Source organism: Panthera uncia, chromosome B4, assembly GCF_023721935.1.
Source record: "Panthera uncia isolate 11264 chromosome B4, Puncia_PCG_1.0, whole genome shotgun sequence".
Lineage (NCBI taxonomy): Eukaryota > Metazoa > Chordata > Mammalia > Carnivora > Felidae > Panthera > Panthera uncia.
Genome location: NC_064809.1, coordinates 59,079,288 through 59,094,879, shown reverse-complemented (window position 1 = coordinate 59,094,879; position 15,592 = coordinate 59,079,288). Strand labels below are relative to the sequence as shown.

Genomic DNA, 15,592 nt, shown 5'->3' with positions numbered 1-15,592 from the left:
TGACCCGAGCCAAAGTCAGAAGCTTAACTGTCTAAGCCACCCAGGCGCCCGTCGAGATTCTTAGTTTAACTCTGAACTTGTGTTTTATAAGGGAGGTCTGAAGGGGCAATGTGTGAGCAGAGGAGATCCCATGTAATATGTGTGGCTGCCATTTTTACACCGTGTTTGCAATACCTCAAGAGCACAGAATTTCTGTAGATTCATGATGCATGGGATATTAGCAAGACTAGGTCAAGGTAGCTGTGTTACCAGTGTAACCAAATGAGCAGGCAGGTGAATGCTGACAGCTCCCAGAAGCTGTGCTTTCCATTCAAAGAAACCACAATTTGCTCTGCACACAGAAACAAAGCAATGTCTTTCTAAGAAATACAAACAACCAAAGAATCCTATCATATCCTCTTACTCTTATTACTTCCCACTATTAGCCAACCATGTACACCGAAAATAATAGCACAGAAGGAAAAGGAGAGATAGGGCAACCCATGGTTCTTCTTCCTTTCAGTCCTTCCTTCAAGCAAGCCCCTTCCTTCTGTGAGACAAAGCCTGACAGAATGCATGTATCAAGAAGTGAAATAAAAAAGTAGTGAGATAAGGGGCGCCTGGGTTAAGCATCCAACTCTTGGTTTCCTCTCAGGTCATGATCACATAATTTATTAGATCGAGATCCAGTTCAAGCCTCACGTCCGGCTCCGTGCTGAGAGCACAGAGGTTGTTTGTGATTCTCTCTCTCTCAAAATAAATAAATAAACTTAAAAGAAAAAAAGAAGCAGTGAGTTAGTTTTGAACAGTGTTTCCACGTTCTGGGAAGAACAATACACATGTGCATGTACAAATTACCAAATATGAAGTGTGTGATTTCAGTAATTCTGCAGATGTGTCAAATGCTTTTAAATTCTTTTTGTTAATGTTTATTTGTTTCTGAGAGACAGACAGACAAAGTGCAAGCAGGGGAGGGGCAGAGACAGAGACACAGAATTCAAAGCAGACTCCAGGCTCTGAGCTATCAGCACAGAGCCCGACGCAGGGCTCCAACTCACAAGCCATGAAATCTGAGCCGAAGTCAGATGCTTAACGAACTGAGCTACCCAGGCGCCTTTCAAATACTCTTATATTTACACTTAACACTGGCTGCACCATATAAGAAGTAAAAATCATGCTAATAATTTAAATTTTTAATTTTCCTTCACTTAGAATGCTATTAAATAGCAAGCACGAGAACACGTCAAGAAGGTATAGAAGAAAAGGAAAAGCTTTTCATGTTAGTACCTTTAACGTGGATTTTTCCCCCTGCTTTTTGAACGAGGGGCCACACATTTTCATTTTATACAGGGCTCCAAAAATTATGTGGCCAGCCCCACTGAGAACCATTGAACTCAGGAACACCATGCCTATCTAAAATGCTACACACACCTGGGTAAGTTCCTCCTGATATCCTTCAGAGCAAACCCAGAAATACCCATGGCTGGACTGATGGGCATGCTCCATTAGTTCCATGCTCCTAATTACCGAATCCCTTTAGTCCTTTCCCCCCACCCCCTCAGGTCATTACAACAAATCTGCTGAGATACTACAACTCAGCATTGTTTCCGACTAAAGATCACTCTAAAATCCATCCGTAAACCAAAGACTACAGAAGACCTTAACCACGAGCAGCATCCAACGCAGACACCTTCTACAGGGTATTTTGCCATGCTTTGGCGGGTCAGTTTTGACCAAACTCAGGCTGTTTCACACCACTCGGAGCACTTGGGTTTCCCCAGGGAAGTGGTTCTGTGAACGACGAAGTCTGGTGGTCTAAAAATTCCTCCTTCAAATACAGTCAAGTTTTCCTTTGTCTCATTTCATTCTCCTCTTCTTTTTGTAGCCACCACTTTCCACTTCAATAAATTACTTTCCTGCCTGGAGACACATCCCGACAAATGTGTCAGCTTGTATTGTTTAGATGAGAGACTTCGGTCATTCTTTCAAATTTTTCCTCTGCACCAATAATCCCCAAGAGCCAGCCTCTCAGGAGCCTAAATCGCCTGTCTATGAATTTCCTTTCACTGATTCCTATTACACTGAAAAAATGCAGACTGCCTGCGGTGAACTTACTCAACTCTTATCGCTTCCAATCACATTTTTTTCTGTTTCCCCCATCCTTTCTTCCATCCTATCTGAAGAAAGTTCTTATGGAGTTCAAGGCTAACCAGGCATTCGCCCCCCTGATTTTTAATCCATCTGTGGCCCCCTCCCCTAGACTTTGTACTCATCCCCCCCCTTGCTTTTGCTGCTTTCACACTACCCCCTGTACCTGTGCCTGCCTCAAACCAAGCTGTCGCAGCATGCTTCTCCTTGTCCGATTCCTTGAAAGGCTGGGCTAATGGGCCACCTGCAGCTCATCTCCTCCCTTGTAATAGCCAGGTTTTTGCACTCTGGATTCCATCTCTACTGCGCTAATGAAAATATAGTAAAACCTTGGTTCACAGCATAAATCGTTCTGGAAACATGCTTGTAATCCAAAGCACTAGTATATAAGAGTGAATTTCAAGAACCATTGGCTCAGCTGTGATCATGTGACACTTGGCATCACATACGACTCATAGGGCAAGACACTGCTCGATTACCAAATTAACATGTATTAGAGGTGTGCCTGGGTGGCCCAGTCGGTTGAGCATCTGACTTCGCTTCAGGTCATGGTCTCATAGTTCATGAGTTCGAGCCCCATATCGGGCTCTGTGCTGACAGCTCAGAACCTGGAGCCTGCTTCCGATTCTGTGTCTCCCTCTCTCTCTGCCCCTCCCCTGCTTGTGCTCGGTCTCTCTCTCAAAAATAAGTAAACGTTAAAAAAATGTAAAAACAAATTATTAGAAATGTTTGCTCATCTTGCAGAACACTTGCAGAACAAGTTACTCGTAATCTAAGGTTTTACTGTACACTCTCCAAGTTCACAAATGACCTGGTAGCTGGACCAGTGGCAGTTGACCCGTCCTTGTAACGGGTCTGTTGTGCCAGATGGCAAGGACAGTCCCCCTGTGTAGGGTGTGCTTCTTCCCTTTGCTGTCACCATCTTCCCCTTCTCTGGTGGTTCGTGCTCTACCTCCTTTAATAAATTTTCTTTAGCCTCATCATGCCTCAATGCCAAGAGTTCCTTGACGGTTTGTACTTTGCTTCTCTTTTTATTCTGCATCTTCTTTAAAATAGGTGAAGGGGGTAGGGGATAAGAGGTACAAACTTCCAGTTACAAAATAAATAAGTCACAGAGATTAGAAGTGTAGCAGAGGGAACATGGTCAATAACGTTGCAATAACACTGTATGGTGACAGGTGGTATCTACATCTAGTGTGGTGAGCACTGCAGAATGTACAGAATTGTCGAATCATTATGTCATGCACCTGAAAATGATAGAACGCTGTATGTCATCTTTCATTAAAAAATTTAAATAAAAAATAAAATAAAATTGGGAACATTTGACATATTGTACACAGCCTAACAAATAGCAAATAACTAAATTTTTAATTTTGCCTTTTTATTTCTTTCTGAAGTATTTTATGGTTTGTTGTGCTTCAGATTATTGGCATTCCTCTAGGATTTCCAAAAATAAATCAAATGCAAGATGAACTGTACTCATTATTTATCCATTAACAGAGGACATCTTTTCTTGATATTAAAAACTTCCATGGCCTAGAAATAATTTATCAACACTAGACTCAAATAAACTTCAGCATACCATATCCTGTCATGGTTCCTTGTCCCATATTTTCTAGTCATTTAAAAATACTGGACTATAAAAAATAATAAATTAAATATACATAAAGTGTAAAAAAGAAGAGTTCCCTGAAGGTTCTGTACTTGCTTCCCTTTTTATTCTACATCATCTTCTGTAGTGAGTTCATCTACCTTTAATTGTTGTGTAACAGCTCCATGGAAATGATTCATCAATCTAGGATTCTGCCTAAACTCCAAACCTAAATTTCAAATTCTTAACACCTTTGTGTAGATACATCAACAGTTCTTAATGGCTTCTGACAATGCCAAGTCCAGAAATAAGCCAGAGGCAATAACATGAAGTGGTTGAAGATTCTGACTCTAGAGACTGTACCTACCTGCATTTAACATGGAATCCAACACAAACAATCTAGGGAAATTCATCTAGCCTCTCTGTGCCTCAGGCTCCTCATCTGTAATGTAGGAATAACAGTGTCTGTTCTTAGGGCTGATGTAGGGATTAAATCGAAGTTAAAATATTTAAGGTACTTAGAACAGTGCTTGCCCTGTGTAAGTAGGAGCTATTATTACTCTTGCTGCTGTCGTTCCAAAAACCTAATGAGACAGGTACTGTTACTTTACCCATTTATATAATGAGAAGACAGAGATAGGTTATTGTGGGTCATGATGGAATCTCAAATTCCAGGTGTCCAATTCTTAATTCATCCTATTTCCCATTAAAATTCAACTTTCACTTGTATGCCTTTCTTGACTGAAGGTGTTCTGCCCTTCTCCCCACCCCTCACCACTTATATTCTAGTCACATTCAACATACTATTTCCCAAGTCACCTTTATAACATAATTCTCATAATTCTCCCCACCTGTAAAAGAATCTCATTTTAAAGCATAACCTTGTCACTCTCTTAAAAACCCTCTAAGGGCTGACTCCATTATATCTTACCTCTCTTAATATTGATCTCTGGATCTTACCTTTCTCTAAAATTCATCTCACTACATTCTACCTTTGCTCCAAACCCCAGTGGGCTCTTCTCCCCCTTCTACCGCCTCAAAATCTCCTACTCCTCCTTCAGGGACCATTCAAATCCCACCTCCTCTAGCAGGACCCCACCAAGCCCAACCTTTCATTTGAGTGACTCATGCAACTCATAGATAGCACAGTCTTCCCATACCTACCTCCAAAAGGCCTAATGAATCAACTTTTTAAACTTTAATACTTCCTATATCTCAAGAGTAATGTGTGTTGTAAAATACACAGTATGCTTTAAAAAAAAATTAAAACCCCTTTCATCTTCCCTGCCATGCTAATCGACATCCCATAAATTACCTCCTAATTTAACAATTTTTCATGCATTGGCAAATATAAACTATACATGTGTGCTTGGTTGTTTTTCTTAATATACAATAGACATCTAGTCAACATATTTTTTTTCAACCATTTTAACAGCTAAATAGTATTCTAAATCGGTTTTGTATTATGGTTAGGTGTAAGGAGGGCCTTCTCCTTTCTGCCCCCATCTCCTATACGTGAATATTCCCAAGGATAAAGGCCATGTTTTGTCCTTACATCTTCAAGAGGACCTCACACCAAAGCCAAGAATTGCTTACACACACGTAATACCCTATTTCATCGTCACAACCACCCAGTTATTCCCATTTCACAGGAGACAAAAATCACACAGCCAGTAAGGACATGGGCTTTTAATCCACATCTGTCTGACTCTGGAGCCAAACACCTTTCATTGATGACTTAGGCTATAACTAATAAATTTCTCATAAGGACATCCTCTGCCTTTTCACCCCATGTTGGGACACAGAAAAGCTCCAAATATTCTGGTGTAGGCAGGTGGCACTGAGGATAAGAGATGGGCGCTGGAACGAACGGTGAGCACGAAGAGTTCAGTGGCTGCAGGTGTAAAGCTAACGGCCCATTCAGTACTTCGATCTGTGTTTACTGAGAACCTACTCGAAGTTGAATTTCTTGCCTCTTCAGGCTCCCCATTACACTCTCCCTCAGCAGCGGCTGCCACCATTTGTTAAAAATGTATATGCCAAATGGGCCACTATTAATTCTATTAATAATTTCTCATTATTTCTCAATTATTTCTAAAAATTCTGTGAGACAAATATCAGTACCACCATGCTAAAGATGGAAGAACGGAGACTCAGGGAAGTTACTTGCCAATATTAGAATGTAATAAATAGTAGGGCACCTGGGTGGCTCAGTCAGTAAGCGTCTGACTTCAGCTCAGGTCATGATCTCACAGTTTGTGAGTTCGAGCCTCGCATCGGGCTCAATGCTGACAGCTGGAATGCTGACAGGTTCCAGTGCCTGGAACCTGCTTCAGATTCTGTCTCCCTCTCTTTCTGCCCCTCGCCCGTTCACACTCTTTCTGTCTCTCTCTCTCTCAAAAATAAACATTAAGAAAAAATTTTTAAATAATTGTAATAAATAGCAAAGCCAGGATTGAAGCTGAGGGTCAATTTGCTCCAGTCTGACCCCTCTTTGGTCATACAGAATGCTGCCTTTCAATTCGTAGAGAAAAGACGAACTATGACTTTTTAAAATTTAGACTCAGGATTACATTTGGCTACAAGTAAGAGACCCAATTTCTGTGGTCTAACCAAATAGAGATTTTATTCTTCTCACAAAAAGTCAAGAAATGGGCAGACACGGTCTGGTACAGCAGTTCCAAAATGCCATCAGCTTCTCAGCCTGCTTAACCCTTAAGCTACTAGTCTGTGGTCACAAGATGGTTTCTCCACTTAGAAAATAGCCTTTGTGTTCCAGGGAGAAAAACGTACAAAGAGCAAAAGGCAAACTCACAGAGGCCATCCCCTTGTAAGAGTTTTGAATGTGGTGGGGAGCCCTACCCACCTACTTCCGTCTCATTGGCCACGACTACTAGCACTTAGACATCCTACAAGGGAAAAATTAAGTTTTTGTTTTTTGGGGGTTTTTTTTATGGTGGTAAATTAAACAAAATGAGTTTAGCTGTAGGTTAGAGGTGGGTAGGAAGGATTCTGGTTGGCATCTAGCTGTGTCTGCCCCAGAGGGTGATGTAGATAGAGCACAAGTCACGCTAGAGAATCAGGTATTCTGGAGAGAAAAAAGCAATGAAAGAACCTTAACTCCGTGCTGAGAAGCTGCCTGAGAAGCTGCCTGAGAAGCTGACTTTGTGCAAAGTCACAAACTGCCGGGAGTGGGGGCTGGAAGAACGCGAAAGCATCCAAAGCAGTTGATCCAGAGGAAAAACACGGAGACCCAGGTGACTTCACACAAATCATCCTGACCAACTCACAGGTTCAACCAGAGTCTCTCCTGAGTCCTCGCCGCTTCCCTTCCTCCCACTCACTCACTTCCCAGAGTCAATACAGATGGGAACCTACAGGCTCAGACTTTTCTATCATTCATAAGAAGAAATAGAGCGTGTGCAAATTCCGATTCAAACAAAATAAAACTCTCTACGATGTGTTGTTATAAGCAGCAGCATCTTTAGAAAAAGATAATGGTTGCAGAAACATCATTTATGCAACTGTGGCCACAACAAGTTATATTAAGAAAGCGGGCCATAGACTTTTCGCCTCAGTTTCACTTTCTCGTAAAGAAAGCAAACTCAATAAACTTTCCTCACAAAAACCTGATAAAACCCGGTAGTAGCAAGATGACATTTGTGCAAAACGCTATAGTGAGAAAGGTGATAAAGGGCCAGCAAAAAAGGGACTAGATCCTGTGAGCTAGATCCTACGTACAGAGAGACAAAATAACGTAAGCATATTTAGTGATACAGTAGAGTTTTACATTCATAGCACGAAAGAATTAATGCACTTCCCAATGGCCCTACCTACTTCTTCCCAAGAACCACCTTGCTTGCCTAAAGAACTGAGCCACATGTGAATGGGCTTGGCAATGAAAACAGCATCTTTACTCTCTCTTACCAGGTAAAATTAAGTTTGCCCTTGTTAACAAACACACACAAGGGATCAGCACACCTGCTCTCTCAAACTTGCGTCTGTTTTTTTATGTCAAATGCTTGATTTCCCTAAATTAAAGGAGAGGTGAAAACAACTAGACTTACTCTGGAGTTCAGAGGGTGTCCATAAAACCCACAGCCAGCCCCGGACATGACAGGATTTGATCTTCCTCCTCCAGGATTCATATTTGAGACATGAGCCTTTGCCAGAATGAGTGATACTGAATGCAATTCGAGTTTGTACAATTTCTTCAGTCATGGACATTTTTAGGTACACCACTGTACAGAAACCACCAAATGATCTTTCTATTCTGAACGCATTACATTTGCCAAAAAAAACTAGGATTTGCATGTGGGCCAGTCAAAATGTGAGTCACAGCAAGTTCTAGGGAGACACATAACCAAAGTCCAGTCACAAACTGTGACAACACACCCATCGGGACCACTCGGAGTCCAAACCCACATCTCAGAACTAGAAGCTCTTCAACGGGTCCAGACTGGTACACATTTCACCCAGATCCTCCTCTCCCCTACAAAAGTGCGTAACAAGTGTGCAAACTTAAAACTTCCAGACGGGCCCGTTTTTTAATCTAAAATCCAGTTGTTTGGTGTTTTAGATCCTTCAAAATGGAAAAAAGTACTGAAGCAAAAGTAATCCTCACCACTTGGCCTTTTGAAACATCAACTTACACCAAACTGACATCAATGACTATATTTAAAATAAACAGTGCAAAATAGAAGAGTCTTTGTTTTTTTTGTAGGGTGGGTAGGTTCAGTTAAGTTGTTTTAGGCCATTACCTCCAATTACTAAAGCATCAGTCTTTGTGGTTGTAATATACATGGCTGAAGCTGTAGGCTTTTTGACTAGGAAGAAGGTTCTGACGTGCACTGTGACGAGTTTAAGAAACAAATGCAACCACACAAGCCCAGAGCAGTTTTTGGATAGTGTCCATTTTTGGACAATTTGATGACTGATTTAACAGTGAAATTATCAACCTTTCGTTGAAGGGAACTGCTGGCCAGAAGACAGACACTTTGTTCCATTTATCCCCAAACAACACCCAGTGTCACTGATCTTAACAGCTTTGCCTCTCATACTTACACCCATCTGTTCAACCATGGTTAAAAAATAATAATAAATCCTAGCTCCCCGAAATATTTCACAATTGGCTGCTCAACTGTGACTATTTTTCTTCTTAATTTCAGAACTAATAGGGCTTTCTAGGGAAATCTCTGGGAATAAAAAGGGCATCATTATGCAATATCTCTTGCCTACGGCTCCACCTTGAAGCAGTATTTAAAAAAGAATTGAGATACACGCCCTAATGTGAATGAATAGTCATTAATTTGCTCATTCACTCAATGTTTTGAAAAGGTAATTCAAATCAGGTCAGAAACATGTAATAATATCTTTGAAAAGACAGAATCAGATGAATGAGGTCTCTTTCAGGTTAACAGTTTGAATAATGTGCTATTTGGGAATTAGGAACATTTTTAAATGGGAGATGAAAAACTGAAAAAGTTAATTTTAATGTAACAAATTACCAAAGGAATCTAAATTGACTATAAAAATACAAATATTTCCTATTTTTGGAAATTATGTTTTAAAAAGGAGTCAGCTAGGGGGGACTGGGTGGCTCAGTCAGTTGAGCGTCTAGCTTCAGCTCAGGTCATGATCTCACGGTTCATGAGTTCGAGCCCCACTTCGAGCTATGTTCTGACAGCTCAGAGCCTGGAGCCTGCTTCGGATGGTGTCTCCTTCTCTCTCTGCTCCTCCCCTGCTCACAGTGTCTCTCAAAAATAAATAAAACATTAAAAAAAAATTTTTTTTTTTTTTTTTTTTTTTAAAAGGAGTCAGCTAGTCAGTAACAGTGAAAAAGTGACCTTGTTCTGATTTATCTCATGCTGGGACAGTGAGTGACAAAAAGACTACATACATAAGCAGTGAAACTCTCCCTCACTGAACTTGTTTCCAAAAAAACTTGTTTCAATGATGCCCTTGAAATTAGGTACTATTGATCTGGAACTACATTGCGCCCTGCATTTCAAGTTAACATTTGTCCACAAAGGCCAGATTATCCTTTTTTTTTTTTTTAAGCAGCTATCGGAATTATGATAGATGCTGGTTGAAGAGAATTTAACCAAAACCTGATCCTACCCTTCTCAGTAACTCAAATATCTTTCAAATTTTGTCCTTTGAAAGTACTGTATTTTACTGTACTACATACACCTTATAAACACAGAGAAAGAGAAACAAATATTGGTTAAAACTAAGTACACAAAATTAGTGTTATTACTCAAACTGTGAATGAAATTTAAAGTGCTGGCATATTCAAGTCCCGAAGCCAGGACCTGCTTCTTGGAAAGAAAACATAAATCTGAATTTGGCACATCAGGACAACATCGTAAAGATACTCCTTACTGGACTGGTTATTACAAACACTATCAACCAAGGCTCCAGTGAGCTCACATTAGTCCACAGGAATTCTGCATTACCTCCTCCTTCCTGCTGAAAAAGTACAGTGGAAAATACAGTATGTTTTATGTACTTCCTATAGAACATATATAGAAAAGACTTATTCACCACTATCTCAGAGCCACTAAGCAATTGGTATTTCTTAGCCCCAAAACACAAACCAAAATTAAAATGTTCTGACCTTTTCAGTAAAACACGCCTTCCCTTTGCAAAAAGCCTGCTCCTGACCCACCCTGTACTAATTTTTTCAAGAACTAAGAATAACACAGATCCAGGTGTTTTAGAAACAAAAGCAAAACAAACCACTTCTTTCTAGCTCTGAAACCTGACTGTCATCTGGCTAGAAAGATGAAGAACCCCATCTATGAAGTCCTGTGTTCCCTATTTCTCTACTTGGATTTACTAAATTAATTCAGCTTCTTTCTTTCCTCGCCTCCTGGAAATGCCCTTTCATTCAAGGCACCTGGGATGCAGTTTTTGACTCACAATGAAGTTCACACCTGACCTGGCAACAGAAGGATCCTCACTGCTGAGGAACAGTGGTGAATGAAAAGGGAAACTGGACTCAGAGGTCTCAGCCCATATGGTTGTTGTGGTTTTTTTTTTTTTTCCCCCTCCAAAAGAAAGAGACTTAAGCACTGATAAGTGAGGTTCTCAAACAGTTTATGGAATTCTCTTCCCAGAAAGCCAATCACAGACAATTAGCTACCTGGGCACAGACAAGACCTCCAAGCAGGAAAAAGGGTTTCAAACAGGAAATAAACAAAAATTAGAATTCTCTATTGCCACTTCTCAAAATGCCTTTTCCTCCCAACGGCCAATTGCTTTTCCTAAATTGGGACACTAAATTGAGTTCTTCCTCTATTGCTCTCTGCACTTCTTACTGAAAGGATTTGTTTTGGTCCCACATGTTGAAAAATCCACGCTCCTATAATTAAGAGTTTGTCACGCCTTCCACACTATTTCCCTGTTCAAACTCTTCTGTAAAAATGATCCTTGAAAACGCAACTACCAGCCCTCACCCTTTTCTCAAGCAGCCACAAAAAACAGATCTCAAGATCCTCAGCAGCCTTCCTAACCCCTCCAGATCAGAAAGTTGGCAATGAAAGGGATTCTCGGTTAATATGTCAGAGTGAAAGGAGATGGGAGTTTTAGAAGTGTGCCCCCAAGAGACGAGTTTTCCCACAGCTCATAATTAATACACCCCAAGTGAATTTCTCACATCCTGTCCTGACTGGATTCAATAAAGGGATTTTTTATGTTGATACATAAGAATATTAAGAATAACAATGATATTCTTTCATTTAGGTCAACATGTAACAGGCCACAAGGAAACTAAAAAATACACAAAACTTTCGTTCTCTCTCAAAAAGCACAATTTTGGGGTCGAAATGTCATAAACTTTTTGTCACACATTTAAATACAACCCCCCATACACACACACTTCTCTAACTGGGGTTCTCAAGTATTACTGGGAGACTAGGGTGTGGGGGGGTCTAAGGACACAGACAATACCTTACATGTCCATCCTGTAGGTATTTTTCACATTTAAGCTAGTTGGGAGCCCTAGGAGTTAAGCCCCCCACCCCACCCCCAGAAAAGTTCCCGTTCCCCCTGGGAAACAGGAGTGAGTTGGAAAGGAAATCGACCCGGGGAAGAGGAGGAGCGGCTGCAACACCCAGCTGCAACCGCACAACGGTGCCACTTCCCTCCGGTCTGTGAGAGGAGCCAAACGCCCTTACCTGGGGGGTGGAGAGCCGCCGGCGCCAGTTCCAAAAGTTCTGGTTCACCTTCCGTCCGAGTTCAAAGCCCCAGCACGGTGGCCCCGCCGCAGGCTCCCAGCCCGAACCCTTTCCCGTCCCGCTCCCGCCTTCCCCACCCTCTCGGCCCTACACCATGTCAGGAATCCGGGCAGGCACAGAGCTAGGAGCTGACATCACTCCCAGTTCCAGGTACCTCCCCCTCCCACCTCCCACTCGCCTTCTCTCCTCCCTCCCTGCGGGAATTAGCCAAAGAGAGTTCGCAAGGGGGTGGGGTCGGCCGCGCCCGGGCGCCCGTTCATTGGGCCCGGAGACCGTCACTCAGAGGAGTCAACTAATTTTATACATTCCTCGCTGAGCTAGACCACGGCTGGGAGTGGGTGGTGGTGGGGAAAAAAAAAAAAAAAAAAAAAAAAAATGCTGCCTTTGCTGCTATCTCTAAGAAAAGGGAGTAAATGGTATGGGCTAGAACCTTGCGGATCGTGTTTTAAACTTCTCCTGGGGTATTTACCAAGTCCCAGATCGGAAACGAAACTAACCCACCCCAGCCCCCTTTTTAAGGAAAAACAATTGCCTCTGTGTCACGGGCAAGTACGAGTCCCGCAGCGCGTGGAGCAGAAAATGGCTAGCTTTAAGTCATGCAAATAAAGGAAAACGGCAGCTCACTGTTCTTCCCTTTCATCTTGGGACTGCTGGGTGTTCCCTTAGATGGGGAATTTAGAACTTCAAAAGCTCCGGAAAGGTTTGGACGAGAAAACCGCGCGACCCAGCTCTGAATTGTTATCCGGCGGCGTTATCAGCCATGTGCTGCTGCTTTTGCTTTTAGCGGTGAAAATCACACCACACGAGCTTCGGACACACACAAAAAAATGAATCTCTGAAGTAAGAAAAATTACTATTTACCTTTTTAAGTACCTTAAGGCTGTTGCTTTCATGCACTACTGAAAAGGGAGGGGAGGAGGGGAATCTCACAATTGAGTTCAACAAGCCGCATGAGAATAATTACTATTGAATGGAGCCAATTGCAGTGGCTGAGCTATCAATTAAGAATTAACTAACATTTACCCTTGACGGATATCGTGCTGTATAATCCCCTTGGCTACCAGAACAGAATGATTCTCGGGAGATGGTTCTTTCAGTTTGCCTAATATCTGATCCAAGACAGAACTGAATGGTGAACTGTGGCTCTATTTGTATGAGATATAGATAGCATAGTATCCATTATCTTCTGGAAGTACAATGAATTAAGTATTGGCTTTCTGTTGGTTTGTATTGTTTGCTTTTTGATTGATGACAACATCTCCTACATTTCATTATTCTGCCAAAAATTGTAGATAGATGCACAGAGTCAAACACTGTGCCTCATTTAATCCTCACAACCAATCTGCAAAGTGTCATTAGCCCCACCTTAACATAAGGAATCAAAGGCTCAGCAAGATTATATACAAGTAAATTACTCCAGAACATCCGGAACTGGGCTTGAAACCAAGAACCATTTGACTCCCAAACCATTTTCTCCCTTTATAGTAGTGATTGCCCACAACAGACACTCATTCAGACACTATAATGCTGAAAAAATCCACAGACCCAGACTTCTGTCACAGATCCACTTTCCATTATACCATTGTGCTGTTTGTCAGACCTATAGTATTCCAACCTCATAGCGTATTTCTGACTTCATTTTTCCCCAGCTCTAAGTCTTTCTATGCATCCATCACCACCAAATGAGTTTTCTAAAACACTGTTTTGCTTTTGCCATTAACATCTTCTCCTCTAAATCAGACTCCCTTTCCCTACAATTCTTAGCTAGCCATTCAAAACTCTCCCTAACCTGGCCTCTATTTACCTTTCCCACCTTATCTCCCATTTCACTCCTGGGAAACCCTCTGCTATATTCCAGCTGGTCTACTCACAGATCGCTGCTTGATTCTTACCTTCTGGCCTACCTGGAATACCAGCTCTTCTTTGTGTTAACTTTTGCCCTTTCCTCAAAGCCTAACTAAAGTCCTAGTCCTCATTGTGTGCTACAGTGAATGGAAAAAGGGCTGGGGGTCCGTTGCACAGTTCTGGCATTTACTGTGTAACTGGGCAAGGCACTGAAACATCCATCAGAAACCTTGGTCACCACCTTTATACAATGGGGCTGATAATACATCAAAGGTTATTGTAAGGGTTATTGAGATTGTACAGAGATATAAACATATGGGTAATTACGTCCAGTTTTATGTATTTCCTTATCTTCCCACAGGATTAACCAAGCTCCATGCTTAATCCTCTTTGTATTCCTTACACGTTATTCAAAGACTCAAAAATATGGGACTACAGAAAAATGGATCATCATATCACTCCTAACCCCCATCCATTCCTTAATGCACCCAAACCACCAATAATCTCACAGCCGGAAATCATAACTATCCCTGCCCGCTCAGTCAGGGACACCCTTGTCAGTGGTGCCTGTTGCCTGCTTTGTTCCCCAAATGCTTTCCAACAGTGGCTGGGTGGCTACCAGTCATTCTTCCAGCCCCAGTCCTAGGATGGCTGCATCCCGGCTCACATGCTACAACCAGCAGCAGATGGGGGAGGGAATGTCCCACCCCCATAGGGATGGCTGGATGGAATAACAGGAAGTCGCCTCCCATCCCCTCTGCAGCTGGAGTGATAACAGCTGCCATCAGAGTCCAGAAAACAAAACAGTCAAGAGGAAAGCTGAAAACAGGCCCAGGCTGGAACAGTATTGTTCAAACCAAGGGTTCCAGAGTGGGTAAAGAAGGAACCAATGGGCAAGTTCAGCCTCCTTCTCCCTGCACCCCTCCTCTCTCTGTTCTATCTACATTTAGGCTTCACCATAATGCTTCATTTACCAAAAAAAAAAAAAAAAAAAGACATATGTATAGCACTGGCCTCTGGGTATCTTGGAGAAGCCCCAAAGGATAACAGCAATGTAGCAAGTGAAAGAGGATGCATGAGGAACAGATACCCAGACTTTACCCATTATCCTGGATTCTAGCTGGCTTCATGGAAAAGTCCATCTACAACTCCTGTGGTTTCAACACTAATGAGCTCTGCAGGTCTAGATATCTATTTTCTGCCTAGTTATTCCTATGGTTAGCCTTACCTTTAATACCTATAAATTGTGCCAGATGCTAACACTATGGGGTACGGGTAGGGAGATGAATACTTTGAAAGTGGGAGAAACCTGCAGGGAGTAACAAAAATAGAACTTGAAATGGACTGTAAAGGTCATTTAATGCACCAATTGGCTGGAAGAACCCCTTCTACAGCATTCCTCACAAGTAGCCTTGAAAGGCCCTGCTTGGATTTACCTGGCAACGAGGAACATACAAACTAGGAGAGAGGCCCACTCAAGATCTTTCTTCTAGCAAGCAGATCCTCCTTTTTTGACTTTCCCCTCCAAAGACCTTGGTCCTGTGTCTCATTTAACCCTCATAACTGCTCATTAAGGTGCATGTTATTAGCCCCCTTTCGCATAAGGAATCAAAGGCTCAGTAAGGTTATATAAATGAATTGTTCCCGAATACCCAGAACTGGGACTGAAAGCAAGGTCTCTGACTGCAAGTCCTATTTTCTTTATACATCTAAAGCATTGCTTGTCCACAATCTACCCTTTTTCAGTTCTGCCCTCCAGAATAACAGGGAACGGGTGGAATCTTTGTTC

The 15,592-nt window shown here is 42.0% G+C and overlaps 1 protein-coding gene across 10 annotated transcripts in view; it reads right to left on the bottom strand.

The window, feature by feature from the left end:
* The window catches only part of PPFIBP1 (PPFIA binding protein 1), a 172,094-nt gene extending 160,073 nt beyond the window's left edge, over positions 1 to 12,021 (bottom strand). For all 10 annotated transcript variants that reach the window (XM_049627178.1, XM_049627183.1, XM_049627182.1 and 7 more), the window contains exon 1: positions 11,899 to 12,021. The gene's annotated coding sequence lies outside the window, so the exon portion shown is untranslated. The remainder of the gene's footprint in view (positions 1 to 11,898) is intronic.
* Between the last annotated feature and the right edge of the window lie 3,571 nt (positions 12,022 to 15,592).